Here is a 6,848-nt window from a genome sequence, read left to right on the forward strand (position 1 = left end):
GCTCGGTATCGTCTCCTTTCTCCGAGATTCGGCCTCCTTCATCAGGCTTGCTCGACTGGCCTTGACACCCGAAAGCGCATCTTCGTGGCGGGGATGTTTCGCATCCGCCACTGCATCCCAAAATTGAGTACAATCCGACTTGAAGTGTCCCTCCAAATTACCGAAGAAACGCCTCGGACCATATTTCATGATGAGCCCTCTGACGTACTCTTCGTGATCCTCGTCGGTCGCGTCGGCGTCCTCGAGAAAGTAGCCTATCGCCTTCATGTTCTGTTTGTATGCAGAACACGCGAAAACGTGATGGTACATCGAACCACAATTCGCACACGATCTCCTCTGATCCATGTCATCGCGAGGTTTGTACCAACTGGAGTTCGCACCAGTGTTTGTCCCGCTGTAGTTACCATAATTGCTGTAACGGTTTTGCGCCCTCGGTTTTATGAGTAAATACTCGCGGGACTTCATACGCAAATCATCGGGCGTGGGTACCTGGTCAAGTGACAGGGTGAAGTGTGTGGCCAACACCGTCTTCAACTCCTCACTCTTTACTCCGTCCATGAACTTCGAAGCAATCGCCAAGTTCCGCTCGGTTATTCTCTCATCGGGATTGCTTCTCCTCCTAAGCAATTCAAGGTCGTCCAAAAATTTATCTATGGATTCGTCATCTCTTTGACACCTCTTTTCGAACTTCACCATAGCCTGGTGCCCTTGTACTCCAGAGCCGAAACGATTCAGCAGGATGTCGAATATCTTGCGAGCGCTGTCTCTCTCATTGGCTCTTTTCGCCATTACGCAATTTAGTGCCGTACCCTCCAGGTTGCTCGTTAGCGCGCTGCACTCTTGTTTCTTGGAGAGACTCTCTTCCTCAAAGTTTAACTTCATCACCTCTATCCAAGTATCAATGCAGCCGTCGGACTCGTCTTTGTATGACTTCGGCTTTTTCAGTGTCCTTCTTGACCTTTCTCCTCTCTCGGTTGACTTCGAGAGTTTGGTGATGAATGTTTCTAGAGATCTGTTCAGAGGCTCAAACATCGAAGCATACATCGTCGTGTCCTGTCAGACTGTAGTCAGATCTGGCACTGAACTGACTTGTGGCACAGTTGGCAACCTCGTCTCCGGGGTAGCATCTGCCTCCGGCGGGACTGGATTCGTCCAGCCAGGCCTCGACGGGGCTGCCCTTGGCCGCTCCTTGTTCCTAGGTTCGTAGTTCGTTCTCGAGCTTTGCTGGGCTCTGGCATTGCTGCCCGTACCATCTCCATCATTCGCATGGCGTGAGCGCTCTCTTTGGTTGGAACGCTCCTGCCAATTGCTCCCATTCAGGATCGCGTCAAGCTTCCGCATCATTAAGTCAGACTTGGCATCTAACCTTTTCTCCAGGCTAGTCATCGTGTGGGCGTAGGTACTATCAGGATCGTTCACCAATCGCTCGATCTCTCTCGTCATCCTAGCCTCTCTTTCCTGGACTCCTTGTTTGCCTGTGTCAGGCTCTCCGCCAGGCATTGATCGGTGTTGCGAATCAGTTGAGCCTGATCAACCCTCGCCTGCGACTTCGCGTGCGTTAGTTCATCTCTCAGATTCTCTCGACCCTGGTGAGCTCTCTCGTCAACCTGATCTATTCTCTTAGTCATGTCCCGTCTCAGTTCATCCAGACCATTCATTACGCCAGCGAACATGTCACTTATGTCGCCAGTGGCCCCAAATGACGGGGTTAGTCCCAAAGAAGATGAGGTCAACTGCGGCTGCAGCCTGGTGCTTGATGACGCACCGCCTTTTTGCTTGCTCATCGACGTCATCAATCTGTCGAACGTTGATGACGCTCCCATCGTTATCCCATCTGACATGGGCCTGGTCGGCGAGGCGGACGACGCCTTCCTGCTCATGTCGTTCCGTGGGCACGGTGTGAATTTCACATGCGGATGGGCTATCTCCGGGTAGTCATAACTGGAAGATAAACCTTCAGTTCGTAGTGACGCCATGCGCTCATCGTACAAAGACTTCCAACTCTTCTTGGCCTTCGAACCCGGTTGTTCTTCACTCGGGCTTATACTCGACATCATCGCGTTGTTGCTCTGCTTGGCCAGAGATGAGTGGGTATTAGCCTAATGTGAATATTCTCTCCTCCACCTATGACTCTTGGTCTCCGATTTGGACCTTCCCTTGAATAACACTTCCTCTCGCGGCTCGACCTCGGAACGCTCCGAGGTCTCCTCCGTCCTCTCGACTTCCTCCCGCTCGAGGTCCTCGCTTGGCTCAAAGTCGGGTCGAATAAGCGTCCGTTCTCCTTCGTCAAAGGGGTCCACAAGCGTTTCGCTCGCGGTTCCGGCCTCGGCGCTCCGCCTTTGATCGCCATCGAGGTTTTTCTCGCTCCTTAATCACATTTCGCAAACACGTCGGAGGCGCTGCTAAACGAGGACTGACTACGCCTAGTTTTAAATTTTCGCGTGCTGCCCTTGCTCAGCCTGGGAATCTTACTAGTCGATCCTAACGAATCCCTGCGCTGCATGCTTTGTGACAAAAAACAATATTCGTATGATTTAATGGCGATGCACACGTACCGCAAACAAGTTCAAGTTAAATTACTTAACGCTACCTCTTCGATCTCGTAAGTATCAAGAATGTCTCTTAGGTTTCTCAATGACAATCTTAGTGATTCAGCTAGAGTTACACGCACACAGGGCCTGCTCAGTATTGATATAATGCTAACTCAACCCTGTTGTATAGTTTACAAAATTTTCACAAGATATAATCAACACACAAAACACAATCGATAGTCAGACAAGAATATCCTACAGGTGACAGCGACCTCTCGTCAGTATCAATTTATCTCCACACGTTTTATCAAGTCACTGCTTTGTTAAAATCAAACAATCTTTGGTAAAAAGCAGTGATGATTCAGAAACAGATCAATAAAACTTAGTCTTAAAGAAATAGACTTCCCTCAATCGGAACGATCCGAAAGAACAAAGCCCAGGACACAGTCTTCTCAAGTGAGTGTGTATTTGCCTAATACACCCACCGAGGTCTTCTTTTAGGTGTCCTGCGATTGCCCGAGCTGTCCTATTAAGTAGCTCAAGGCAACCTCTGATCGAAAAATTCTTAAGTCTAAGAAAAAGCTCCCCCACACCCGGACTGCTCCAAGTGCACGAGAGTAGGGAACAACTTTTCTTCTCAAGTGAGTGTGTATTTGCCTAATACACTCACCAAGGTATTCCTTTATTTGTTCCCGGATTGCCCGACCTTTCCTATTAAGTAGCTCAAGGCAACCACACAACCAAAATCACAATCAAAAAAAAATATTTTTGTTCGGGTACTTCTGATACACCCGATCTAGAATCCAAAGTTGATCACGAATTTCCGGGCCAAAATGGGCTCTTATGATCCTAATAAACACGCCTAATGTCCTAATATGATCTTTATTAAATGGATATTTCCCGTCTTCCAAATTGCCACAGAAGGTTTCCTCAAGTTTCTAACAATGAGGGTTGCTAAAATGTTTAAGTCACTCCGGTTGGTTACTTCGGAGGGTTGTTAAGACACTTAGCCTACCTCGGAGGGTTACTTCGGAGGGTACCTTAATCACCCAAGTTATTTCGGAGGGTCCCCTTAAATTTACTAAGGAGGGTCAATAAGTTGCTTAATATGCAAATTTCTGAACCTCACTTAGAAGGGCCTTCAATTAACTTCAGGAAGCGTCAAAACAAGCTAAATTCTCTATGGGGGACTGTTTTAACTTCTTTGGATGATCTCGTGGAAATTTTCCACTAAGGAGGGTTGCTAAGGGGTTTGGCTGACTCCTGAGGGTTACTTCGGAGGGTTCCCCAAAAATCAAGAAAAAAAAATATATTAACGCGATAAAGTCTCCAAAAGCGGTCCACCTGACTTAAAACTAGGTTGGCTGACACGGTCAACCTTCCCAGTAGGATAAAAAGGTGTTTTGATAAAATTTTCTGCCGCTCGGAGGGTTATCTGTAATTTGGACCCTCCGTACAAACAAATTGTAAAAAAAATTTTCCTTTCCGAGATTATCAACCCAAAAACGATTGCGGTCCGGAAAAATGGTCCAAAACGTCGACCTATGGTACCAAAATTATCCCAATCGGTTGGCTAAACTTTGAGAAATTGTCAAAAACGTGTTTGTCCAAACGACCTTTTTTCACCACCTATATAGGTTCCGAGAAACTTTTTCCGCAATTCCTATTGAAAGTGCCTAAAAATAATTGAAACGAGCGTAGTAGCCCTCTACGGCACTGGAATAATGCAAAAAACTGGATCAAAATTGGTTTGGAGACAAAAATTTGGCCAATAACTATCAAATTTGGACCCTCCGATTCCTTCCTTTTCCAATCCTAAAGTCGTTAGCTCTATCTATGGAGCTAGTCGGAGGGTTACTCAAGAATTTTTCTGACAGCCGAGCACGTTATGCTAGCACGCTCCTAATACAAAAAAATTTTATTGCTCTAATTCTAAAAACTAAAAAACTCGATCCCCAAAACAGATTGACAAAATTCAGAAAATTATCGAAATTTTGACCGAAAAATTTTGGCTTTTTCCAACTTTTACTGAGTCTTTTCTCACGCAGTTTCTTTAATTAGGCGGATTGAACTACGTAGCTACTCCCTATGTAGAGGCTTTTTGCTGTTGGGAAAAGCTCGGATATCCAAAATTTTGGGGGTCTTTAGTTTGTCAAAAATCGATAATTTTCGACGAAATTTGGGTGTTTCTTGGGTCCAATTAGGAGATAAGTAATATATAATAAGGATAATAACCTATTATTAGTCGTTAATGAATAGTACTATACCCTCCTTTGCACCAAAATACCCGAATTAAGACCCTTAACTCGGAAATTTGTAATCGATGGAGGGTACAATCGGACCGCGCCAATCGTGCCCCCCACCACTTAAGTTTTGATGAAATAGTACCCGAACGATACCAAAGCTGTTTCAACGATACCCAACAGTCGTTGTGGATGTTGTCCCTGATGTCCTTGTTGAGTGTGGAACACGTCGGTCAGCTTGCCACTCTACCCTTCGGCCACCGGCAAAATCACCATTAACGTGCTTAAATACTCAAATTACACTCAAGGGAGGGTATCCAACCCTTCACCAAAACACACAATCTTTCTATCAGAAATGATATAGATCAATCTGAAACAACAACAAATAGGAAGGTCAGATCACATCTCGTTCGGAAATAACATATGAACTGTCACTTTATGTTTTTTATTGTTTTTGGTCTTTTTTGAATTTTTTACTGTTTTAGGTACTTTTTTGTTTTCAAATAAACTTGTTTTTGGCTTTTTCTATGTTATACACTATTTTTGTTTGGTTTTACGCTTTCTCTGGAATTGTTTTTGGTCCTGGGACCTCGGGACAAGCGGGCTCTAGATTTCCCACCTAACCCTCAGGCCCCCGGAATTTTCGGTGTTAACTAAGTTAAAAAGCTAAATAGTACTAGACGGAGGGTACGCACCTTCCCACTAGTACAATAACGGTCATTAAGGCCTCTAACTCGGAGCGCCATAAAAACGTCTATGTAACATTCGCCCAAATACTACACAGCGACGGAGCGTAGAAAAAGTACCTATTAACAACTGGCAGGCGTCAGTTACTTTAATCCTACTCGTTTTTCACCGTCTCGACCTTGCCAGTTGATTTTCTGGTCTGTTTAGGGCTAAGTAAAAAGTTACCATTTTTAGGCCATCATTCAAACGACTTTTGATCAGCTTTCGTTTACATGCGAACACAACCACATAGCTGAGTCTCGGATTCTCAGACTACGTGATTGCCATTAAAAACACAGCTCGAACAACCTATTTTAATATGTTTTTGTGTGACAGTTCTATATTAAATCCATTGGAGATGGATTGACCCCTTCCTCTTTCTAGCTACTCAAATTCTAAAATATCAAATTATAACGGTGTTAATTCAGACTTCTACGACATCCAAGTAGCTACAAAGTTAGTTTTATATAGTCCCTTCACATAAAACAGTCTCTGGGAGAGCAAGCCTCCGCTCCCGTAATCTTCCTGAGATAACGTTCTTATCTCTTCCAATTTGTGGCACGGGAGGGTTCCGTGGAATATTCCTTCCCCACTGAAGCTTCCTTCTCCACCAATTTCCGCAGCTAAGAGTCTTCTCGTGTGTTGTTGCTACGATAAGAGGCTTCGTAATTTTCGTCTCTCATGCGACTGTTTTCCACAATAATTGTCGTTGTTCTGTTTTTTCGTCGTTTTTCGTCAAAATGGCCGTCTTTTTTGTATTTCTGAGAAATATCCACTCTTCAATCGAAATTTTAAAAATAAAAATTCTAGAATATTTCTACCCTCCTTCGCAATACTTTTTCGTTCCTAAGGCCTTTATTCGTTTTCTTCGTGTCGCCCGAAGGTTGCTCTGTGCCAATCTGGCAGAATGGCACACAATTAGTTTCCCGTACCATTTCCATAAATTCGCAATGCATTGATTAGTCTTCTGGTGTTGATTTTAATTCCCCACCTCCTATCACAAATAAGCGCGATGGCTGCCTGTATGTGTTTATTAAATACGTGGCAATCGTTGGGCACAGTACTTGTATGTATTTTAGAGCCACTGCTCTGTTCATGGAGTTGAAGGCATTTGAGGCGTCGATCATTATCACAGCTTCCGAGTTCTCTTCCTCGTAGAGTTCTTTCATAGCATGAATAGCAGCTTCTGCACCAGCTTCGAATCCGGCAAATACCGGTATTATTTGATATTTTAGAATATGAGTAGCTAGGAAGAGGAAAGGGTCAATCCATCTCCAATGGACTTTAAATAGAACTGTCACCAAAATCATATTAAAAAAGGGTATTCGAGCCGTGTTTTTGATAGCAA

The sequence above is a fragment of the Symsagittifera roscoffensis genome, chromosome 3 (assembly GCF_963678635.1).
Source record: "Symsagittifera roscoffensis chromosome 3, txSymRosc1.1, whole genome shotgun sequence".
Taxonomy (NCBI): Eukaryota; Metazoa; Xenacoelomorpha; order Acoela; family Convolutidae; genus Symsagittifera; species Symsagittifera roscoffensis.